Here is a 24784-nt window from a genome sequence, read left to right on the forward strand (position 1 = left end):
GAAATAGAACAAAATACCATCATGTTTATATGGAACTATAAAAAACTCAAATAGCCAAAGTAATCCTAAGGAAAAAGAACAAAGCTGGAGGCATTACAATACCTGACTTCAAATTATATTATAGGGCCATGATAATCAAAATTGCATGTTATTGGCAGATAAATAAACACACAGACCAATAGAACAGAATAGAAAGCCCAGAAATAAAACCACATGTATATGATCAAATCATCTTTGATAAAGGAGCCAAAAACACACAATGGAGAAAAGAAAGCCTCTTCAATAAATGGTGCTGGGGAAACTAGAGAGCCACATGCAAAAGAATGAAACTTGACTACAGTTTTTCTCCTTGTACTAATATTAATTCAAAATGGATCAAAGACCTAAATATAAGACCCAAAACAAAAAAATTACATAGAAGAAAATATAGGTACTAAACTCCTGTATCTTGACCATAAAGAGCATTTTCTGAATTTGACTCCAAAGGCAAGGGAAGTGAAGGCAAAGATAAATGAATGGGACTATATCAGACTAAAAAGTTTTTGCACAGCAAGAGAAACTGACAACAAAACAGACAGCCAACTAAATGGGAGATGATATTTTCAAACAACAGCACAGATAAGGGCCTAATATCCAAAATATACAAAGAACTTACAAAACTCAACAACAAACAAGCAAACAATCCAATAAAAAAAATGGGAAGAGGACATGAACAGACACTTCTCCCAGGAAGAAATACAAATGGCCAATAGATATATGAAAAGATGCTCATCTTCCCTAGCTAGTCAAGAAATGCAAATTAAAGCTACAATGAGATACCACCTCATACCTGCTAGATTAGCTATTATCAACACAACATGTAACAACAAGTGTTGGAAAGGCTGTGGAGAAAAAGAAACCCTCACTATCTGTTGGTGGGAATGTAAAGTAGTACAACCATTATGGAATAAAGTATGGTGGTTCCTCAAAAAATTAAGTATATAAGTACCATATGACCCAGCAATCCCTCTACTGAATATATACCTCCAAAACTCAAAAACATTGGTACATAAAGACACATGCAGTCCCATGTTCATCGCAGCATTGCTTACCGTGGCCAAAACATGGAAACAACCAAAAATCCCTTCAATAGAAGATTGGATAAAGAAGATGTGGTACATATATACTATCGAATACTACTCAGCCATAAGAAATGATGACATAGGATCATTTACGACAACATGGATGGACCTTGATAACATTATCCTGAGTGAAATAAGTAAATCAGAAAAAACTAAGAACAATATGATTCCATACATAGGTGGGACACAAAATTGGGACTCGTGGACATGGACAAGAGTGCAGTGATTACTAGGGGGAGGGGAAGGGAAGTGAGGGAGGGAGTGGGGGGAGGGAAAGTGAGGAGAGGGAGGGGGTAGTGGGAGGGGGGGAGCATAAAGAAAACCGAGTAAAAGGTGACGGAGGACAATTTGACTTCGGGTGATGAATATACAACATAATCAAATGTCAAAATGATCTGGAAATGTTTTCTCTGAATCTGTGTACTATGATTGATCAATGTCACCCCGTTAAAATTAATTGTCTAAATAAAATTAAAATAAAATGAATCTACTTAGAGTGAGTGTACATGGGGTTATCAGACTTGTGCAGGAACAGTTTTTGGGAAATTACGAATGGCCGGCAGCATTTACAGCCCACATACTCAGGTATGCAAGGAATACATTTATTTCTATTTCTTTAAATCACTGCAATTGTGACCCAGGCTTCCCTCCCTCCACCCCTACCTGAGAACTGCTGTCCCAGCCTTACTGGGGCCCCTCCCCTCAGCCTCACAGAGAGCTCCTCCTGGTGGGAACAACAGGGCAAGGCTTGGGCATCTGACCTCTCTCATTCTGGGTCTCAGCGTTTGGCTCCTTGCACTTCTCGCACACTGCCTTCTGGTCCTGCCACCTACCTGAGTGTCCCCTGGGCAAGCATTGCCAGCCTTCCACCTCACGGCCGCACTTCTCATTGCCTCCCAGGCCAGCTGGTCAGTCTGCACAGCCTCTGCCTGTCTCCAGATGCAAGTGTGACCTCCACCATGCTAAGGCTGCAGAGACGCAGAGTCAGGCAACTGAAGTCTCCTGCAGACAGATTCTTCTGTCCCCCTGCCACAAACCTGTTCCAGTGTAAGGAAGCATAGGGCTTGTCTACCAGTGTAAGTGGGGGGAGTAAGAAGGAGAACGGCAGAGAAAATACAGAAATCGGTACCCCAAAAATTATCAGGACAGATATGGGGTACACAGAACAGACCAAAATGGAGGTACAGCAGTCACAGGATGATTCAAGGGGCTGCTGGGAGATCTTATCACTTAGAATCTTTCAAAGTACTATTCTGCCTAAAATTTCCAGCACAGAAATGCAGACAGTCTCTTGTGTTCAGGAAACGGCTCTTCCATTAAGTCATTATCTGTCCTCACCACCACAACATGGGCTAGTCACTGAAAATGAGCCAGGCTCTTCGTCACACCCCAGAACTCTGAAGGAAGTAGGACCCAGATGGGGCTGTGTTGTGGCAGCCTTGTCCTAAGAGAGTGTGTCTGGGTGGGCTGGGCAGTGCCCAGAGGTGGGCAGCAGAAGAATTATTTCTTGGTTTGAAGGAGAAAGTGTCCCAAGTAGGAGTTCACATTGTTGGAGGGGCTGGTTGCTACCTACATGGAAAAGTTATTTCCTAATACCTATGTGGTTTTTCATCTTCCCTTCCCATCCTGTCTCCATAGGTCTGTGATGGTGAACCTTTTTATAAAAACCGCCCACTTTTGCAGTGCTGGTCAACCTGGTCCCTCCTGCCCACTAGTGGGTATTCCAGCATTCATGGTGGGCGGTAGCGGAGCAACCAAACAGCACCGCGATTGGCCCACCATGAAAGCTGGACCGCTCACTAGTGGGCGGGAAGGACCAGGTTGACCGGCACTGTAAAAGTGGGCGGTTTTTATAAAAAGGTTTGCCATCACGGCCCTAGATCATACTTCCTTTAGGATTTTAAGTTTCAACTGCTTGGGTTTTTCCTTTTCTTAATCTTGAATTTATAATAATCTAAAGCTATATATACATGTACTAATTTTGATGAATAGTTCTAGTGTTATTTTATCTTTTAATTTGGAAATGGAAAACAAGCAATGCAAAGAGTCCAGAAGAGCAAAATGTCTAGAATAAATTTCAGCTCCCTGCTATTCCTGTTCATCCTGGGATCCACCCCACAGGTGGCTGCTGCTTCCAGTGTCTCTTCTCCCAGAGGTGGAAGCAGGTTCTGTGTCCTGGTCCGAATTTCCATTTGTTTTAGCTTGGCTTGGAGGCTAATTCATATCATGAAATAAAGTCACCTCACTATTTAATGATTGCATAGTATTACAATGTATTGGTATCTCACAATTTAATTAAATCTCTTTTATTTTTTTAATAAATATTTAGCTGTTATTTTCTTTAGTCTTAGGTATCCATATTAATGCTTTATTTCTCATTTAGTATCTCTGTATATGCATTCTCTTTGTATTCTTAACAATGTTTTCCTTGTTCCTGATTTTTTATCTCTATTTCCATTTGTCATATTGTTTTTCTTAAAAGTATTGTGAGTAAATGTGCGTGTGTCTGAATTGTAAGCCATACTAATTGTTTGTAGGCTGAGGAGAAGCAAATTAACCAATAAATATTCTCCTTCCCTGAGCAGTCCTTAGTGGAGTGAGATAGAATCACATTTCTTTCACATGACTCACACTCCCTCTGTGACTTCATTGCCAAATTACTTCATATTTGGTATAAATTTACTCTGAAAATTTATGGACCTTTCTGGCCAAGTGATAATCAGCCAGTCTCTCAAGAAGAGGCAAAGCAAAAAGTTGAATTCCATCGGTGTGCTTACTATTCACCTGCAGCAGAACTCTAACATTTTGAAGAGAAGTGAAAATACTGACCTGGGTAACTCATCACAGGTCTTTTCTAGATGACTGGGCCACTTACTTGGACATTGCTGGAGTCTTTGAGTCCCCCTGGCATCACCTGTAGTTTGGAGGACCTTCATGTTCTCAATTCTGTCTTAACACGATAATCACCCGAGCTTTAGAAACAGCATGATGCCTGGTCCCAGGCATTCCTCTCTGCCGTGCATCCAGACCTGGCAACCCTGGAACAGCATGGCCAGCGGAACCCTTCCCACCTCTGAATTCCTGGCACCAAATGACAATTGTCAAAGTTTGCCACACATAGAATTCAGGTCTTATAAAACTTAGTCAACTTAAGAGGTAGTTTGCTTTATCAGAGTTTTCATGTTTATGATTTTGAGTGTTATGAAATATTTCCTGAGATTTTGTAACCTTTTCGTTGCTTGGAGTAGAAAAGACAAAGCTTGGGCTCTAGGCCTTTCTGAGGGGAATAATAAGCAGGAACATAATTTTCTCAAGGTCGAGTATTGGGGATACGCTCAGCTGAGCAGCCAGGTGGGCATAACTTTCCTGCAACTGTGAGCAGATAGATCAGGGGTCGGGAACCTATGGCTCGCGAGTCAGATGTGGCTCTTTTGATGGCTGCATCTGGCTTGCAGACACATCTTTAATTAAGAAAAAAAAAACATTAAAAAAATAAAACATTCCCATGTATTTACAATCCATTCATTTCCTACCGCTCATGTTCATGGTGCTCCATGTGACAGCTTTCCTGAAAAAAATAGCAGACAAGCCAAAGAGAAGTGGGAAATGAATGAAAGTCAAGGGAGCAAAGAGCTGACAGTCGACTACCAATCATAACAAAAGTTTTGGGAACTATGACTTAAGAGCGACATTCGCTGTAAAGATCATAGATGCTCAAGAGAAGGTATAGTTCCAATTTTAGTGTTGTCAAGGTAACCATTTACTAAAGGCACTTGCCATCTTTTTTCAGCGAGTTAAATATCAGGGCTACCGGGTGATTAGATTTATGCTTGGAATGGTGACTGCCTGCTGTCACATGGAGGATGCAATAGCACGAGAAAGTCATAAATATGAAGTGGGAGGAAAGAAAGAAGTGGGAGTTCTTGGGTTTATTGGTCAGCTGGGGAATCCACACTTTAAAAAGAGCTATTAAAATTATTTCTCAAAGTATCCCAGTTCAGAGTTAAAGTGTGCCTATTATTGTGATATGACATGCTTAGTAACTTTAACAGGAAAACCTGACTTTGATCACAAGACTCTCGGTTTACATGAACCAAATTTCTGGCAAGATCTTGAAAGAGAATCTTATGTCCCTGAGAAATGGGTTCTCTCTTATCACAAGTAGAGAGAGGCCTCCCTCTTCCTTTTCAGCTTTGACTATGAGTCCCCAAGGGCTTGGGCAACATTATACTCTCTGGGAGTTGGCAAACTGGGCCAACCTCAACACTCCAGTGTCAAGTTAGAATGAACATGGAGGATGTAGATTCTGCATCGTCTTCTGGATGCGCTGAGCCAAAACTGGGCTGACTTGCAGCATAGCACAAGCTACTCTTTATTCGCTCTTGAAACAAAGGAAGATGCCAACAGAGAAACCATGGGATTGGATTCGAATCCTGAATCTGCCCTTACTCGATATGTTGAGAAGAATCCCTCCTCCCTCGGAACCAGTGCCTACCAAACGGGTGAGCAAAGGATGTGAAAATGCCTTACAGATGTTAAAGTATAATAGTGAGAGACATTTCCATTCTGTGGTAAAAAAAATGATGGCATATCAGCATTTACAGACAATCCTATTAATAAGATTGTATTATCAGAGTATAACAAAGCCACTTGTTGTCCTTGCTCACTCTACTCCAAGTGTAGTTTATGCACAGAAAGCATTTATTAACTGCCAACTGAGTAGCAAGGACTGTGTTAAGCACCATAGATATAAATAGAAAACACAGAACAAAAATCAGGGTCGAGAGAAGGGCGTATTCTGCCAAATAACCAATGAGTTTATAAATGTGACTATTAACAGGATGGCTCCCCAATTAATGAAGTTGACATGAACACTAAAATACTATTGTGGTTGCATGTAACAGAAACAACTTGAGTCGAAGTAAGCATCTCTCCACACATAGAATCGAATTTATCCCACAGTTTTATGGGGAATTGAGGCAGTGACTCTCAAGGGTAAGAATGTCACCACACACTGGGAAGCGATGGGAGCCAGAAGATGAAAGTTGTTGGAGCCCACACATCTCTATCTGTTGGGTCTCCTCCTCTTTGTTTCTCTTTTTCTGTTCCACAGACTCACTTTTCTGCTACTCACAAGGCAGGAGGAAGACACCTTTCTCACCTGTAATTAAATTTGCATGGGGCAGTACCCTGCCATCCAAAGATACCCAGTTCTAGAGTCCCAGGTGAGTGACTCTGCTTGGGTCAGCTGTCCAGCTGTCATAAGACTTTAGTGAGTTCGCCCTCAACTGCATACACACCTGCACCCCTACACAAAGCTTTCAGTGTTTTGTGTGCTGATCTATCAGTTGATTGATTTGGCTTAAGGGACTACCATATTAAATATATTGTCCTACACTTACTTTTTCACTTACTTTATCTTCGTTCTTTTCATTGTGGCACATATGGGATTGCATCATTCTTATTTAATAACTGCATAGTATTCTGTGGAATCTGTTCCACAGTCAATTTAACTTGTCCCCTGTTGACGGTTATTTCCAATTTTTCAAATTATTTACAGAACCACATTCATTACCCCCTTATAAATCTTTATGTATTTCTGGAGTAAAGAAATCTCAAGTGGAATGTCTGGATCAAAAAGTGTATGCATTTTGAATTTTAATAGATATTATCAAATTGTTCCCCCAAATAACCTTTAACAGTTAATATTTCTGCCAATATGGCATGAGAGTGAAAGTTTCTTGTCCCCTTGCTAACCCTATATGTGTGTCCTCTTGCTAACAGTCCAGTAAAAACACCTGTTTCATGCTCTGGTCCACGTGGATTGAATTATTGTTAAGGGGGGTGGTACTTCCCCCTCACTCCTGGACGTGAAGGAGCATAATGTCTGAGGCACCCACATCACTCTGTTGCTTTGCTTTGGAAGGCGTGCCTCTCAGCTCACCATTTGCTGACTCCAGCACAGGGCTCACCCAGGGCAGGCCTTGCTTCTGGGAGGGCCGGTGCCCCTGAGCTACCTGCCCACATGGGGCTTCATTAGTGTGGCTCTTGCCAGACACTGAAATCCTTTCAATTATGACTTTATCAAGCAAAACTAGAAAACAGCTGAGTTAAAGGTTAAACATTGTAACCTAAACACAATCCATTAGAATAAACATTTAACAAATTAAAATAGGAAGTTATGAGTAAGGTCCTTTTCATCTGTAACTAATGCAAGGCTCTCTTCCACTGCTTATATTCCTTTCACAGAAACCAACTGCAGAGCCCTCTCCCACCGCCTCCTGCCTCTTCCTGAAGCTAGAGGGGGGGCCTCCCAGTCCAGCCTGCCTATTCCCGGAAGCAGGGCTGAGTGTGGGATGCTTTCCTCTGTTTTCATTTGTATGATACTAGGGAGCAGAGATTAAAAATCTAGCTAGAAGGTAAAGGAAAAAAGGTATTTTCTTTCTTTCTCTTTCTTATTATTTTTTTAGCGCATGCAAGAGAAAGAGAGGGACAGACAGGGACAAACAGACATGAGGGAGAGAGATGAGTAGCATCAATTCTTCATTGAGGCATCTTAGTTGTTCATTGATTGCTTTCTCATATGTGCCCTGATCGGGGGAAAAGGGGTCCAACTGAGCCAGTGACCCCTTGCTCAAGCCAGCAATCTTGGGCTCAAGCTAGCAACCAAGCAGTCATGTCTATGATCCCATGCTCAAACCAGCAACCCCATGTTCAACCTGATGAGACCAAGGTTTTGAACCTGGGTCCTCTGCACCCCAGGCTGATGCTCTATCTCAGGGGCAGTCAACCTTTTTATACCTACCGCCCACTTTTGTATCTCTGTTAGAAGTCAAATTTTCTAACCGCCCACGGGTTCCACAGTAATGGTGATTTACAAAGTAGGGAAGTAACTTTACTTTATAAAACTTATAAAGCAGAGTTAGAGCAAGTTAAAGCATATAATAATAATTACTTACCAAATACTTTATGTCAAATTATCATTAAGTTTGGCAGAATAAATCTTTATAATACAACTTACTATAGTTAAATCTATCTTTTTATTTATACTTGGGTTGCTCCACTACCACCCACCATGAAAGCTGGAATGCCCACTAGTGGGCGGTAAGGACCAGGTTGACTGCCACTGGTCTATCCTGGTCAGGCAAAAAAGAGATTTTCTTTGTTTTCTATTTTTATTTAGTTCAACTGTTAAATGTAGGTTTTCAAAGAACACAGGCAGTCTCATCCATAGATTTGAATGGTATGGAGCTGTTGTTTCCATGACAGATTGGAAACAGTGCTGGCAGCTGCATGGTATTTGGTGACCAGAAGCAGCTGCGATCGGCAGCTGGCCCGTTCCCTGATAACACCACCCATGCTGCTTACTTTAGAAAGACCTTCCAAACAAGGTAGAACCCAGTGACTTCACTTAAGAACACATTGATTTTCTTTTCCATACAATTATAGGTAATATTCTTAACCACTCTTATATAAAGATATTTAATTGAGCTTTTCTGAAAATGCAAGTTGAAATGTGATGGAAAGGAGCCAGAAGCATGTCCTTTGACAACCCCCGCCTTAGACCCTAGCTGCCTGACCTTGGACCCATTCCATAACCAGTGGTCTTTGTTCCCTTAGCTGCAAAGTGGGATAACTCCTATTTCACAGGGTTGTAAAGATGTAGTTAAATAATACAGTATAACCTCAAACTGTTTGCTACATCTGGCACGAGGAGGTGCTCAAATGTAGGTGGAAAAAAAAATTAAATTTAGAGCGCTGTGACTTTTTTTCATAAGTAAACCACTTATTAGTTCACAAGCTGTGGGGTCAGCTCCACCATGGCGCCCTGGCAAAATTGCAGTGCCCACCCGGGCCACACAGGCAAGGGCACGGATGCTGAGTCTTGGCTGATACCTCGGTCCTCCTGGGCCACGAGACCATCCCCCCTTTATCTTCCCAACCCCCACAGGCTGTCAAGAGATGGTCTGGTCCTCACCGGGTCTTGACAAGGTGGAGGTTCCTGTCTTCTGTGCGGCGTACCTTTGACCCCTGCAACTCCCAGCAGTCCTTGCCCTCTTCACGATGATGTCGTCCTGTCCCTCTTCCTTTGGCTGCTCCTACATCTCCACACATGTGAGTTTCCCAAAGTGTCTGAATCTAAAGTAGCTCCCAGTCCTGACAGGCCTTGTTAGTCCAGCTTGGCCATGGCCTTCCCCTTCCTGGGCATTTGACACACAGGTGCTGGGGCACCGTCTCTGTGTGTGGTGCCGGGGACCCTGTGATGAAAATGCTGGTTGCAGTCTCTGCTCCTAGGACTTCTCCCTTTTGTGCTGGCAGACACCTCCGATGGGGAAGGGATACCACTGGCACTTCCCAGGCTCTCAGTGTGGCTTTGAGTTTGCCCTGAGTATGGAGATCCCCAGGACAATGGCCAGGCTCTCGTGCTGCCCCCATGAGCTTGGAGGCCACACTCGGGATGTCAATTGATGATAACCTCCGGGCTAGTTTCCAGAAGGAACTCAGGGTAATGATTACAGGTGATCCCTGCAGCCTCTCTCCATAGGGCTCTGATCACCCCTCCTCTGTGCCGGGCTCTCTACTCGGGGTCGCTGGTTGTGATTGAAGGGCAGAAGCACCTACAATAGGGTCACTCTGCACTGATGACTTCCAGGGGAGACATTGCTTCAGCACGTGCTTCACATCTTTCTCAAAGCTTTGTTTCTGCCTCGCTGAGAGGGCTTTCCCCAGAAAGCACAGGAGGCTTTTCAAGGGGAGCTCCTCAGAAGCAGACCTGGAAGCAAGGGTTTGAGGGGAAGTGGTTTGTCTGGAAGGTGAGCCCAGGGAACAGTGCAGAGGAGGCGGCCGGAGGCGGGACAGGGGAGAGTGCAGGGGAGAGGGAGGGAGGTGGGACAGGGGAGAGTGCATGAGGAGGGGGAGGGAGGCGGGACAGGGGAGAGTGCAGGGGGAGGGGGAGGGAGGCGGGAGAGGGGAGAGTGCAGAGGAGAGGGAGGGAGGCGGGACAGGGAAGAGCGCATGAGGAGGGGGAGGGAGGCGGGACAGGGGAGAGTGCAGGGGAGAGGGAGGGAGGCGGGACAGGGAAGAGTGCATGAGGAGGGGGAGGGAGGCGGAACAGGGGAGAGTGCAGGGGAGAGGGAGGGAGGTGGGACAGGGGAGAGTGCATGGGGAGGGGGAGGGAGATGGGACAGGGGAGAGTGCATGGGGAGGGGGAGGGAGGCGGGACAGGGGAGAGTGCAGAGGAGAGGGAGGGAGGCGGGACAGGGAAGAGCGCATGAGGAGGGGAAGGGAGGCGGGACAGGGGAGAGTGCATGGGGAGGGGGAGGGAGGCGGGACAGGGGAGAGTGCAGAGGAGAGGGAGGGAGGTGGGACAGGGGAGAGTGCAGGGGAGAGGGAGGGAGGTGGGACAGGGGAGAGTGCATGGGGAGGGAGAGGGAGGCGGGACAGGGGAGAGTGCAGGGGAGGGGGAGAGAGGTGGGACAGGGGAGAGTGCAGGGGAGAGGGAGGGAGGTGGGACAGGGGAGAGTGCATGGGGAGGGAGAGGGAGGCGGGACAGGGGAGAGTGCAGGGGAGGGGGAGAGAGGTGGGACAGGAGAGAGTGCATGAGGAGGGGGAGGGAGGCGGGACAGGGGAGAGTGCAGGGGAGAGGGAGGGAGGCGGGACAGGGGAGAGTACATGGGGAGAGGGAGGGAGATGGGACAGAGGAGAGTGCAGGGGAGAGGGAGGGATGTGGGATAGGGGAGAGTGCAGGGGAGTGGGAGGGAGGCGGGACAGGGGAGAGTGCATGGGGAGGGGGAGGGAGATGGGACAGAGGAGAGTGCAAGGGAGAGGGAGGGAAGTGGGATAGGGGAGAGTGCAGGGGAGAGGGAGGGAGGTGGGACAGAGGAGAGTGCAGGGGAGAGGGAGGGAGGTGGGACAGGGGACAGTGCAGGGGAGGGGGAGGGAGGCGGGACAGGGGAGAGTGCAGGGGAGAGGGAGGGAGGCGGGGCAGGGGAGAGTGCAGGGGATAGGGAGGGAGGCGGGGCAGGGGAGAGTGCATGAGGAGGGGGAGGGAGGCGAGACAGGGGAGAGTGCAGGGGAGAGGGAGGGAGGTGGGGCAGGGGAGAGTGAAGGGGAGAGGGAGGGAGGCGGGGCAGGGGGGAGTGCAGGGGAGAGGGAGGGAGCCGGGGCAGGGGAGAGTTCAGGGGAGGGGGAGGGAGGTGGGGCAGGGGAGAATGGAGAGGAGGGGGAGGGAGGTGGGACAGGGAAAACTGCAGGGAAGGGGGAGGGAGGTGGGACTGGGGAGAGTGCAGGGGAGAGGGAGAGAGGTGGGGTAGGGGATAGTGCAGGGGAGGGGGCGGGAGGCGGGACAGGGAAGAGTGCATGAGGAGGGGGAGGGAGATGGGACAGAGGAGAGTGCAGGGGAGAGGGAGGGAGGTGGGATAGGGGAAAGTGCAGGGGAGTGGGAGGGAGGCGGGACAGGGGAGAGTGCATGGGGAGGGGGAGGGAGATGGGACAGAGGAGAGTGCAGGGGAGAGGGAGGGAGGCGGGGCAGGGGAGAGTGAAGGGGAGAGGGAGGGAGGCGGGGCAGGGGAGAGTGCTGGGGAGAGGGAGGGAGGTGGGGCAGGGGAGAGTTCAGGGGAGGGGGAGGGAGGTGGGGCAGGGGAGAATGGAGAGGAGGGGGAGGGAGGTGGGACAGGGAAAACTGCAGGGAAGGGGGAGGGAGGTGGGACTGGGGAGAGTGCAGGGGAGAGGGAGAGAGGTGGGGTAGGGGATAGTGCAGGGGAGGGGGCGGGAGGCGGGACAGGGAAGAGTGCATGAGGAGGGGGAGGGAGATGGGACAGAGGAGAGTGCAGGGGAGAGGGAGGGAGGTGGGATAGGGGAGAGTGCAGGGGAGAGGGAGGGAGGTGGGACAGGGGAGAGTGCAGGGGAGAGGGAGGGAGGTGGTACGGGGACAGTGCAGGGGAGGGGGAGGGAGGCAGGACAGGGGAGAGTGCAGGGGAGAGGGAGGGAGGCGGGGCAGGGGAGAGTGCAGGGGATAGGGAGGGAGGCGGGGCAGGGGAGAGTGCATGAGGTGGGGGAGGGAGGCGGGACAGGGGAGAGTGCAGGGGAGAGGGAGGGAGGTGGGACAGGGCAGAGTGCATGGGGAGGGGGAGGGAGATGGGACAGGGGAGAGTGCAGGGGAGTGGGAGGGAGACGGGACAGGGGAGAGTGCAGGGGAGAGGGAGGGAGGCGGGGCAGGGGAGAGTGCAGGGGAGAGGGAGGGAGGTGGGGCAGGGGAGAATGGAGAGGAGGGGGAGGGAGGTGGGACAGGGAAAACTGCAGGGAAGGGGGAGGGAGGTGGGACTGGGGAGAGTGCAGGGGAGAGGGAGAGAGGTGGGGTAGGGGATAGTGCAGGGGAGGGGGAGTGAGGTGGGACAGGGAGACTGCAGGGGAGGGGTAGTGTAATGGGACAGGGAAGAGTGCAGGGGAGAGGGAGGGAGATGGGACAGGGGAGAGTGCAGGGGAGGGTGAGTGAGGTGGAACAGGGAAGAGTGCAGGGGAGAGGGAAGGAGGTGGGACAGGGAAGAGTGCAGGGGAGAGGGAGGGAGGTGGGACAGGGGAGACTTCAGGGGAGAGGGAGGGAGGTGGGACAGGGAGGAGTGCAGGGGAGAGGGAGGGAGGTGGGACAGGGGAGAGTGCAGGGGAGAGGGAGGGAGGTGGGACAGGGAGGAGTGCAGGGGAGAGGGAGGGAGGTGGGACAGGGGAGAGTACAGGGGAGAGGGAGGGAGGTGGGACAGGGGAGAGTGCAGAGTAGGGGGAGGGAGGTGGGACAAGAGAGAGTGCAGGGGAGGGGAGTGAGGTGGGGTAGGGGAGAGTGCAGGGGAGAGGGAGGGAGGTGGGACAAGAGAGAGTGCAGGGGAGGGGAGTGAGGTGGGGTAGGGGAGAGTGAAGGGGAGGGGGAGGGAATTGGGACAGGGGAGAGTGCAGGGGAGGAGGAGGGGGGTGGGGCAGGGGAAAGGCAATAGAGTGCTAAGGAGAAGATTCCCACTGATCAGCAGCAGAAACTTCCAATGGACGTACTTTACAGTTTTTAAATTTTTAAAAAACACTTTAAGTTGTCCATGTGTCAGAATGGTTCTCAGCAGCTGCTCCCCGCCTGGTGGCCCTGTCTGTCACCGGTCTATCAGAGCACTCCGTTCATGACTGGCCTGGTGCAGTGCTCCGTGCAGCTCAGCGACACCTGCCCTGGCGCGCACCTGGCAGGGAGACACTGAGGAGGGAGCGGTGAGCCCCGCGGAGGGAATTCCAGCACTGGGTGTCTGGCTTTGTGGCGGCCTGTTGACAACTGCCGTCTTCCTCGTGGCTGGGGGCAGACTTCTACAGGCCTGACAGGAAGCAATGCCGGAGCCACCTCCCTGCTTGCACCCGGCCAGCCTCGCCAGACCCCGACCACATCCAAGCCAGTACAGAAAGGAAAGGGCAAGGGAACAAGAAACTCTACTGAATACCAGAATTATTGCTAGTTCAAGAAATTAAAATAAAGCCAGACGACTCCCAAGTCACTTTTTGGTAATTTCAGTGCCCGGCACATGCTCGGCAGACGGACACACAGCCCCAGGACCACTGCACACGTGAGCGTTGCTTCTGCGTTGGGTTTCAGCCACTGGACAGAAACGACTTTTCTTTCTTTTTTTTTTTTTTTTTTACAGAGACAGAGAGAGAGTCAGAGAGAGGGATAGACAGGGACAGACAGACAGGAATGGAGAGATGAAAAGCATCAATCATTAGTTTTTCGTTGTGCATTGCAACACCTTAGTTGTTCATTGATTACTTTCTCATATGTGCCTTGACTGTGGGTCTTCAGCAGACCGAGTAACTCCTTGCTCAAGCCAGTGACCTTGGGTCCAAGCTGGTGAGCTTTTTGCTCAAACCAGATGAGCCCGTGCTCAAGCTGGCGACCTCGGGGTCTCGAAGCTGGGTCCTCCACATCCCAGTCCGACACTATACACTGTGCCACCGCCTGGTCAGGCAGAAAGGACTTTTCTTAATGATTGATGCTATCCTAGGAAAACTTCTGGCAGTAATCAGGCAGAGGTAGACCCGATGGTTCTATGCCTTATAATAAATGCCCGCAGCACTGTCCCACCCACGAGTCTCAGGCAGTGAAGTAGCTGGGATGGGTTGAGGTGGCCACTTTTATAAACTGGTAACTTGCCCCAGCGCTGCACAGCAGCTGTGAGCTACAGAGCTAGGGTTTAAAGCCAGCCACCCAACTCCAGGGCCTTTGACTTGCTTAAAACTTTGCCTCTGTTCTGGGCTAGCATTAAGAGATTTTATAAAGGAGAACTGTGGGAGCATACTTTTGCATAGCTCTCCATCAGTTCATACAGTTGGAGAGGTGCCGATTGTGAACTCAGAGTCCTCCCAGCTCCATCCTCTGTGATGGGGTAGAACACTGCTGACCCTTTACCCAGGAACCAGCCCGGGAAGGTGCAGTGCGCAGGCACCACCTGTGTGGAAAGTAATGAACTTCCCCTGTGTCTCCCTCCAGCCTGATTCCATTCTCTACCTTCTGCGAAGCTCTAATAGCAGGATGAGCATAGGATCTGAACCTCCTGGTCTTAGGTAAAGTCCTGTTCACAGCACATGATCCCACAGGGGATCTTCTGCTCCACCCAACTGCAGCGCCATCTGGTGGTCAACCAGCCCTTGGGTCAGGGTTGTGCCGACTCTTCCTGTCCCAACAGTTTGGCATAGTGTATCTCAGAACTGGATACCGTGCTGATATTAAGACAAGTGAACAAATCCTTTTATCCCAAATCACACGCCTGTGGCTGACCACTTCCAGGCAGAGGCCACGCAGTGATGACTTGGGGGTTGAGGTCCCAGCCCAGGTGACTCCCACAGGGATCTATTCATGAGCAACAACACCTGTGCCTTTCCTGGGACCCAGCTTCTAATCCCTGGAGCTCCAAGCTACCAGGAATATACAACACTGGCTTGGCCAAACCCTGGGTGTTGTTGGTTACAGCGGGGAAGTTCAGTGGTCTCTCCAAACGTGTACAGACACACCATTAATACAGACTTGCCTTTACAATGAATAAAGTATAGCTCTTTGTGGAGAGGAAAAATGAAAAATGACCTGCACCACTGGGCAGCAGGATCAGAGCCTCTCCAAAGGCTTGTCAGCCACCCAGGGTGGGTCTGAGGCTGCTCAAGGACTTGCATTTCAAGTACGTGAGGCCCACTGGGCAAACAGAGCAGTGTGATGGCTCAGGGCCTCGGCCAGTCCTCCCTATAGTGCCAAAGGACCCGTTCGAGGGAGGCCAGTCCTTAGAGTGTTTCAGATATCAAAATTTTGAATAGCAACTCTGGGTTAAAGACGGGAATTAATACACAATTTGGGTTTCCACAGTACAGCAGCAAATTAGCTTCTTGGAATACAGCAGGACCAGCACCTGATGTGAAGCACAAGTCTCTCTCTGCATCCACTCCCCCCCACAATAAACAGAAGAAAAAAGCTAGAATATGAGAAGTAATAAAGGTGGATAATGAGATTTATCTTTAAATCTAAGTTTTGTGTTTCTAGAAACACCTGATCAAATAACATCTTTTATAACTGTAATGGAATATAAAAAAAAAAACATTTGAACTTTCTTCAGATACTGTGGTCATCATACCAAGCCACAGTAAGATGAATCTTAGCTTTCCAATTTCAGAAACTGTCACAAATACTATTTGGAGTAATTTTTATTTGGGAGTTGCCTAAAACTGGCCCTAATCTCTCATACTTCAGGATAACATCATAGCATTGTGATATAAACCTATATCCCTCAAATTAGGTTAAAAGAAACCCAATTTTTTACAGAGGTAAAGTTCTTTTCACAGATTATGTCTTAAATATGTTCAGACACAAGCAATTCAACCTTTCCTATTCAATATGAATCAAACTAAATTTCTACATTTTTAGAACTGTATTAAATTATATTTTATTCTTCAGTTACACATAAAATTCAATTACCATTTCATTGTGGAAGTTTTAATATTGTGCATAGGTTAAAGAACATAATATTTAAAATGATATATTACTACTTTGTAAGAAACAATAGAAATTCAACTTTCTAAAGCTCAGCCCAGAACTGCCATTGGAGTGCAACTCTTCCCCTAACAGAATATGTTCCGATGCAAACATAAATGAACCGTACTTTCTGCAATAGATCGACTTTCAAAGGTTGTGTGTACAGAATGTCTACAAAGTAAATTACTAAACCTTTAAAGCAAGAGATTAGAACTGAAGCCAAATCTAGGGGGAAAGAAATCACCCTAATTGCTGATCCTCAGACTATTTTCTGAATTAAAATGTTTTAAATTTTTAGCCAATTAGTTCACGACTGAAGTTTTTGTGTTTTCAGAAAGAGTTAAATGAGAACAATGTAACTAGAATAATTTACCGATCCAATTCCAATTTTGTTTAGGTATCTACTTCTTTCCTGTGACCCAAAGGCAATGACTCCCTTCCAATCAGGGACGTGTGGCTGGTCTCCTGTCCAGACCTTTTCCCTTCCCATAAAGATGTCTCGAGGACTGAATGGTCCCACTTGGAGCCAGTGGGACATTAAAGGGCTTTTGGGGGTCTTCTATGAAATTGTCCCAAGTCATCCAGCTAAGTGGAGAAGCCAAGATTTGTGCAGGGCGTGTAACTGTGGAATGCAGGCTACTGGCTGTGGAGTTGGGGACAGAGGGAGGGAGGGAGCGAGACAGGGAGGACAAGCTGTGAGATGGCATGGTGGGAGCTGCCAACGCACGGTTTTTTTCTAGGGCCATCCTCGGCCTTACCACTCAGTCATCTCGTGGTATCCTTTTTGGCAGCTGTAATTATTTTTTTCTTAAGTGAGGAGAGGAGAAACAGAAAGACTCCTTCATGTGCCCCAACTGGAATCCACTCAGCAAGCCCACTAGGGGCGGTTCTCTGCCCATCTGGGGCTGTTACTCCATTGCTTGGCAACTGAACTATTTTAGCACCTAAGGCAAGGCCATGGAGCCATCCTTAGTGCCCAGGGCCAACTTGCTCCAACTGAGCCATGGCTGCGAGAGGGGAAAATATATAGAGAGAAGGGAGAGAGGGATGGGTGGAGAAGCAGATGGGCGCTTCTCCTGTGTGCCCTCACTGGGAATCAAACCTGGACATCCACATACCAGCCCGATGCTCTACCACTGAGCCAACCTGCCAGTGCCAGCACTTGTAATTTCAATTGAGCTTCCAAGTTATGTCATTTGAAGAAAATGATGATAGAAGACCCCAATTTCTTCTCATTATTTCTCTAACACATTCATTGTCCTCACTGTTACTTTTATAACAACCATAGGAACAAGTTTAGAAATTTTCTGTATAAATTAAAGAAAATCTCATGCAAGCAGTTTAAATAATAAAATTCATTTATTGGTCTCCACACTAAGAAATCCCAAGGACCACTAAGCCCTTCCAATTTAGGTTTAACATCTGCCTTCTGTCCTGCCTTCCCCCTGTCTTCTCTCCTACCTTTTGTCTTGCCTTCCACCTGCCTTCTGTCCTGCCTTCCCCTGCCTTCTGTCCTGCTGGCTTTCTCTCAGGGCCCTTGCTTCCTTCCTAGTGTGGCGGTAACAGGTTTTTGTTTGTTTGTTTTTTTTTGTATTTTTCTGAAGCTGGAAACGGGGAGAGACAGTCAGACAGACTCCCGCATGCGCCTGACCGGGATCCACCCGGCACGCCCACCAGGGGCGACGCTCTGCCCACCAGGGGGCGATGCTCTGCCCCTCCGGGGCGTGGCTCTGCTGCGACCAGAACCACTCTAGTGCCTGGGGCAGAGGCCAAGGAGCCATCCCCAGCGCCCGGGCCATCTTTGCTCCAATGGAGCCTTGGCTGCGGGAGGGGAAGAGAGAGACAGAGAGGAAGAAGGGGGAGGGGTGGAGAAGCAAATGGGCGCTTCTCCTATGTGCCCTGGCCGGGAATCGAACCCAGGTCCCCCGCACACCAGGCCGACGCTCTACCGCTGAGCCAACTGGCCAGGGCCATGGTAACAGTTTTGAGCAACACATTCACATACCTTGCCGTTGAAAGGGAGAGGACTTTTCCAGGGGCTTTGTTCTCACGTGCCATTGTCCCAAACTGGGTTATGTGCTGGTGTGCCAGCCCATGCTAAGGACCCCTGATCCAATTTAACTCGACACTTAAGAGCAACTGGTTTATAGCTACAATAGCAAGTAGAAAATTCTTAGAAGCCTCAGCAGTTAGGCTCAGATCTAATCTTGCTAACAGAGGCAGGATGCGTTCTTTGTGCTTCAGCCTTGCAGACATTGCAGGAAGGCATTTTATTATCTTTAGAACAGTGGGTACTTTTGCAAAGATATTGTACAAACGTGCTGAAACAACTGTAACCTTGTAGTTTTTGCCCTTAAATACCTCTCTCCCCCCAAGCTGTTCGCTGTTCCTCGATTCCCGGTCAGGGAACCAGCGGACAGACACCGGCCGGCTAATAAAGGCTCTCCAAATTCCTAATCAGTTTGGGCTCTGGTTCCTTTCCCCACGGGTTGCACCACAACAGGTTACATGTCCATTCTTAAAGCAGGACGTACAGAGGTCACTATAGCAGGGGAGGGTGGATGGCTGTCCCTATTGACTGACTGTCAGGCCCCTCCCCACAGCTGTTCCCCAACAGAAGAGAGGGAAGAGATGCCAGTGGGAAAGCAGCTTCTCCATGGCTGTGTGCAGATCTCTAGGTGGTGTCATGCTCTACAGGAGAGTTTTACACAACATAGCATTCTTGTTTTGATTTTTAAGATCAGTCACTTTTAACCTCATCCATTCGGAAGGGGCAGTGGTAAATTGGTCATGCATAAATCATTCCTTGGGCCCCCACCTCATGGAGCCCCCAGCCTCCACTCCATGCCCCACTATCCCCAGGCTCAGTCCTTCTGTGATTTCTCAGAGCAAATACACTGTCTCCAAGTGCACTATTCATGCATCGAGGCATGAGAATGATAAAAAAGTGTGAGACTCACAGGAGACATCTAGACTGACATTGAAGCATGAAAGTCAGAGGGAACCTTGAGTGTCCGGGAACACAAAGAGAGCATGTGGGGGAGTTAATGCGAAATAAACACTTCCCTCAGATGATTGTGGGGTGCGGGTCTGACTGCCAGGTCCTTCTGACTGCCAGGACGTGTATGTTTATTGTAACTCCAGAACCCAAGGCCAGTTACATGCTTGGGGTGCTGACCACCAGCTAGCTGTCCTTGGCAATAGGCACAATATTTTTCCTCCACTGAACCTCTGTCTGACCATGACTACAACCCTGTTGCTATGCAGTGCCCCCTGGCCGGTCGGTAGATTCCAGGGCACCTGAGTCCCAGCAGCAGGAGCTCATTCAGCATTCTTCTCCAGGTCAGCTGTGTGTCATCCTAACTGCCCCTGCACTGACCTTTACAAAGCCTGAGGGCTTCTCAAGGACCCATGGTCTCAGGGACACGGCATGACTCATCTGCATCACAAGCATCAAAAGCACTTCTGGGTTTCAGTATTCTGCTTCCAAAATAAATCTTATGCCCAATTTTGAAAGTACCAGATATTCATTTTGAAAAGTATGGAAAATACAACAAAATATTTTTTAAACCCATCACAAAAATAAAAGTTTGACATATGATTTGGTGCATTTTCTCTCTTTCACGTGTTCTCACTTTGGTAACAAGTCACGCACGTCCTCCTTTCCTCATTCTCTAATGCACTTCGTGCTTCCTGCGTTGCGTGCACAGGCCGTCGGCACCTGGTGCGTTTTCACTCCCTGCTTCTTCCGCTTGCCATCCATCTGCACGCCCCAGACTTTCACGAACATGGCTCTACCAGCTGCGTATTACTTAACTGTGTACATGGACCACAACCAACTCAGCATCTTTTATGATGACATGTAGGTATTTGCAGTTGTTTTCTATTTTATAAATATGGCCGACTATTTTATGAAAAATGTCACTGCAGAATGCAGCTCATGCATTTCAGATTTCTCCTTAGGATGAGCTCCCCAGATGTGGAATGAATGAAGTGAAGGTACGGTTTAGGAGTTGTTTAGATGTGCAGTGAGAGAGGACGAGGCAGGCCAGGGGTCCTGGGTCTCCGGGGAGAGTACTCAGAGTCAGTCTCTAGGCTGGAAATTCAGCAGACCAGATGTTTAATGCTGTTGATGCTTTTGATCAAAGTCACAAAAAAATCTTGAAATTTATATTCTCAATTTGTATAAAGCCTTTTGGCAATTACTAAAACTTTCCATTTATGATTTATAGTTGGTTATGGTACGGTCTGTGGTGCCGTTTCTTTTGAGGGTGGGATGAAGGAAAGACTGGTTCCGAGTGGCTTCTTTCAGGGCGGTGGTGGCACTTCTACCCATGTTCCTCCCACAGACCTCTCTCCCCCCAGATGGCTCTAACATGCTCATGGGTGTGCGTGCACACACACACACACACACACACACACGTACTGACGACACCACTGCACACACTCACATTTACTAGATTGCCAGGTAAAATACAGAAAGGCAGAGGATGCCAGTTTAAACTGAATTTTAGATAAATAATGACTAATTTTCATATATGTTCTATGCTATATTTAAGACATAGACTAAAAAATTATTCAAGGTGTACCAGAAACTCAAATTTTACCAGTGTCCAATGTTTGTATTTGCTAAACCTGGTGATTCTAACACTCACATGATCACACACCCAACACTACTTGCCCGCACCACACGCACTCACAGTCACACGTGCTTGCATCACACATCCCTTTCCTCTTGTATTGTACATTCAGTTTACTTGCTTATTATAACATAAATGTATACCAGAAACCATCAAATAAAAGGAAAGCTACAGGAAAATAGCTTAACATATACTTTTAAAACAATTGGTTTGCTAAAACCGCAGATGAATCTCATGGCTTACAGGTGAGTCTCTTGGAGCGGTAGAGATTGATCCCAGTGTGGAGGGAGTCCGCGTCCACGCTGAGTTCCAGCTTCTGCAGTTTGGCCCTCCTCGCAGCGGAGGCCGGCGGAGACAGCACCGCCTAGTGCCCTCGGCTCCTCCCGGCAGCGCTCAGATCACCCTGTAAACACTTCCCCTTGCACTTCCTAAGTTTTGGGCGTGTTTATTTTAAAGAAAGGGGTCTCAGCCCATCTGGGATTTGTTTGGAAGGGATTGCCTCTTTCCTTTCCTTGTAAAAATAACCTCATGTCCTTATGTAGCTGGGCCGGACCATCACTCCGCAGCCGGGCCTCACCTCTTCCTGGGTGTGCTCCTGGCAGCAGTGTGGCGCTGGGTAGGTTAACCATTGCTGCGCACTGACCCGGCCTGGCTGCTCCACAGCCCTGGGCCTCTGCCCCTGTCCCGGGACCCTCAGGAATGCTGGGCCAGCTTTATCTGTGACAGTGAATGAGTGAGGGAGTAAACAGGACATCAGATTGCAGCTTCTTTTGATCTTTTTTGCAGCTTATAATTCTGATCCTGGAACAGCAACGCTCCTGAAGTCAGAAACCATTTTTTTTTATCTTAATTTTGTGAATAATGCCAAGAATAATTTTAGGAAGAGCCCACTCGCTCTTCCTCTGTAGGTACGTGGTGTTGCAGTGAACTAGGCCGAGCAGCCAAAGGACCTCATCTTCAGATATTTGCATGCATCTGCTCATGCCAATAACATGCAGGAAATGAAAAGAAAGGAAGCCCAGCATGTGAACACAGGAGGTGGTCCTGTCACTGGACCGGGACCTGGTCCTTTGGGTCAGCCTACGGCCGGCCAGTAGTTTGGGTTCTTGACTTCATGCAGGAAAAATTCCACGACATGAATCCAGGTAATTTTGAGAGTATGTTTTCTAAAGCTGGGGATGGTGAAACAAGGATGGGCGAGAACAGAAGAAGCAGCAGGGAAGCCTCAGCAGGGCGGCCTTGGCTCCTTAGAGACCTGCGGGAAAGACATGAGGAGAAAGGGGCTGCTTCAACTCCTTAGAGACCTGTGGGAAAGACCCCCGAGCGGAGAAAGGGGCGGCCTCGGCTCCTTAGAGACCTGCGGGAAAGATGCGAGCGGAGAAAGGGGCCTTGGAGACAGGTCCGGGTTCACCGGGACGAGCTGCTGCTGCCCACTGCTCCCTGGATGCAAATCTTCTGAGGACCCTTCGAGTTGAGGAGGACACTTTGTGGGGGAAGGAAGAAGAGGGGGAAGGGGAGGAGAAAGGTGAGAGGCAGTACACTGCGTCCTTTGTTCTAAGGGTTTAAAGAGTGGGAGTTTAGGAGAGGATTTCAATAGAATATTCTTCAACTTTTCCAGATGTAACCCCACACCCCCAGGGCTTCTGTCTCCACTGATGGTCAACCCCAGGGCAGGGGCCATCAGCCACCCAGCCAGTCCTGGGGCTTGGGGGTCTAGCCCACCTTCACTTGGAGCCAAAACACAGTTGAAGCCTAGATGTTATTCCTAAGGAGGTGACCCTCTGCTTCGGGCTATAAATTGCTCAGCCAGTTTGTTCAGCTGTCTGTTTTAGTTTCTCCATTCTACCAGGCAAGGAATGTCCGCAGCCTCTTACTGTCCTGACTCAGTCAAGAGGACAGTGACCACCCGGGGGGCAAGCAGGTGTGAAGACACTCCTTGGGGTTGCTGAGGGAACTAAGCACACTGTCACAGCTCTTCTAAGGGCTGTTTGCACTCACACTGGTTAGTGCTACAGGGAAAGTCGCCCCTTTTACTTGTACTCACCAACTCCATCAATTTGGCGACACTGAGGAACTGTAGCTGTGGCTTCCGACAAGGCAGCAGCCGCCAGAGCGGACCGCCCACTAGGCCCAGGGCTCCTCCTTCCCCAGGGAGCTCCCCCAGCACTGGTTCCTCAGCCCCCAGGAGAGCCTGGTGAGGTAGAGAGCTGCCGAAACCTGCCATCCTTGTCCCTGCAATGTAAGACAGAGGTCTGAGCCGCCTGGGGCAGAGGAGACGCACAGAAGACCCTGGTGTCTTCGCCCAGGCACAGGGCTCCAGGTTTTCAGTTCTCCTTCCTCAGGCTTTTAATGCCAGAATATACACAGTGCCTTTCAAACAAACATACGGAGCAATATCTACTCACCTATGAGGAGGCTTTGACAAATCTGAGCCATCTAAATCAGTTGCAATTTCCTAAAAACAAAGACAAAGGTGAGAGGAGGCCTTAAGGAGGTGTCACCCGACTCTCCATCCCCGAGTGTGGATGGCACTTAGTGACTTGCTTCCAAAAGACAGAATATGGAAAGGGCAGGAGGAGCTGACCAAGGTCACCACCACCAGACCAGTTGCTGACATGTCCCCTTGACTGATGTGTTGAGAAGCGCAATTTGCCTCTGTGGTCTCTCTCCCCAAAACCCTACAACCCTCGTCTATCCAGGAGAAAAACACCAAGTTGAGGGACAAAATGCCTGCACACCACTCTTCAAGGTCATCAAAACAAGGAAGTTGAGGGATGGTCCTAGACCAAAGGAGGTTAGCAAGACATGATGATGCAATGTGATGTGGTCTCCTGGATAAGAGCCTGGAACAGAAAAAACATCAGGGAAAAACAAACCCTAGTAAAATCTGAATCAAGCGTGACTTTAGTAAATAGTTGTTTACTGATGTTGGTTCCTCAGTTATGACAGATGCACCAGTAACATAACATAGTAGCAATCAGAAAAACTGCTGAGGGGCCCACTGGACCTTTCCATACTATTCTTCAACTTTTCCAAAAATCCAAAATGATTCTAAATTAAGAAGAAGATTTAAATAAAAACAATAATAGAAGATGGTCATAACACAAGCAGTAAATAAGGCCAGTGCTCGCAAAGTGTTTTTTAAGAATTTCATATAAAAATAAAAGCTCTTGAGTTATTTCTAGATTATAGTAGACAAGAGGGTTTTGAAGGAAGCTGGAGATAAAACCCTCAGGAAAAAGAGCAGTTACATTATGCTAAAAAAAAAGTACAATTATGAATACCTAATACTGAAAGAATGTGAAGCCCAGCCTCTTGGTTACAATGTTGCGATGGCTTAGGCACTAACTGCTGAGGACTCCTGTAACACAGGGACTGCAGGATGTGCAGAGCTCACTCCCATAGGTGGTGTGAGCCTCTGATAAATGTAGTGGTGACCACAGCTTTTGTCTTACTCCCTCTCAAAATCACCACAATGATGGTAAAAAAAAAAAAAAAAAAGGGGAGGGGGGAGGATGATAGACCAATAAGAACAAAGAAAATGAAGAAGGAAGTGTTAGCATAGGTTGAGAAGGGAGCAAAACTGGCTAAGCTCAATTAGGTCAGAAGCACTAGCTTCAAACACATGACGGAGGACTCCTGCATTCTTCACCCTCGGGACACAACCTCTAAAGCAGACAGGAGGATCTACACCGGCCATTAGCCAGGATTGCCCAGGGAGAGAGAAAACAATAAAGGGAAAGTCCTCTGCTGGGCACATGCCCAGGAGAAGCCAAGAGTGGTCATAAGGGGCAGAGCCTAGCTTGGGAGAGGGATGGGATTCGATAAGGGACACAGAACCCCAGAAGACCTGAGAAATGAGTTGGTTAGGGAGAGGGCCCAGCACCAGTACTGAAGGTTTGGGAAACTTGACTGGTTAATTTGAAAGAGCACCTGGTCCTTCCCAAGCCCGAGATAATATTATCAGAACCTGTAAAAGTTGAGCT

Source organism: Saccopteryx bilineata, chromosome 6 (genome assembly GCF_036850765.1).
Source record: "Saccopteryx bilineata isolate mSacBil1 chromosome 6, mSacBil1_pri_phased_curated, whole genome shotgun sequence".
NCBI lineage: Eukaryota > Metazoa > Chordata > Mammalia > Chiroptera > Emballonuridae > Saccopteryx > Saccopteryx bilineata.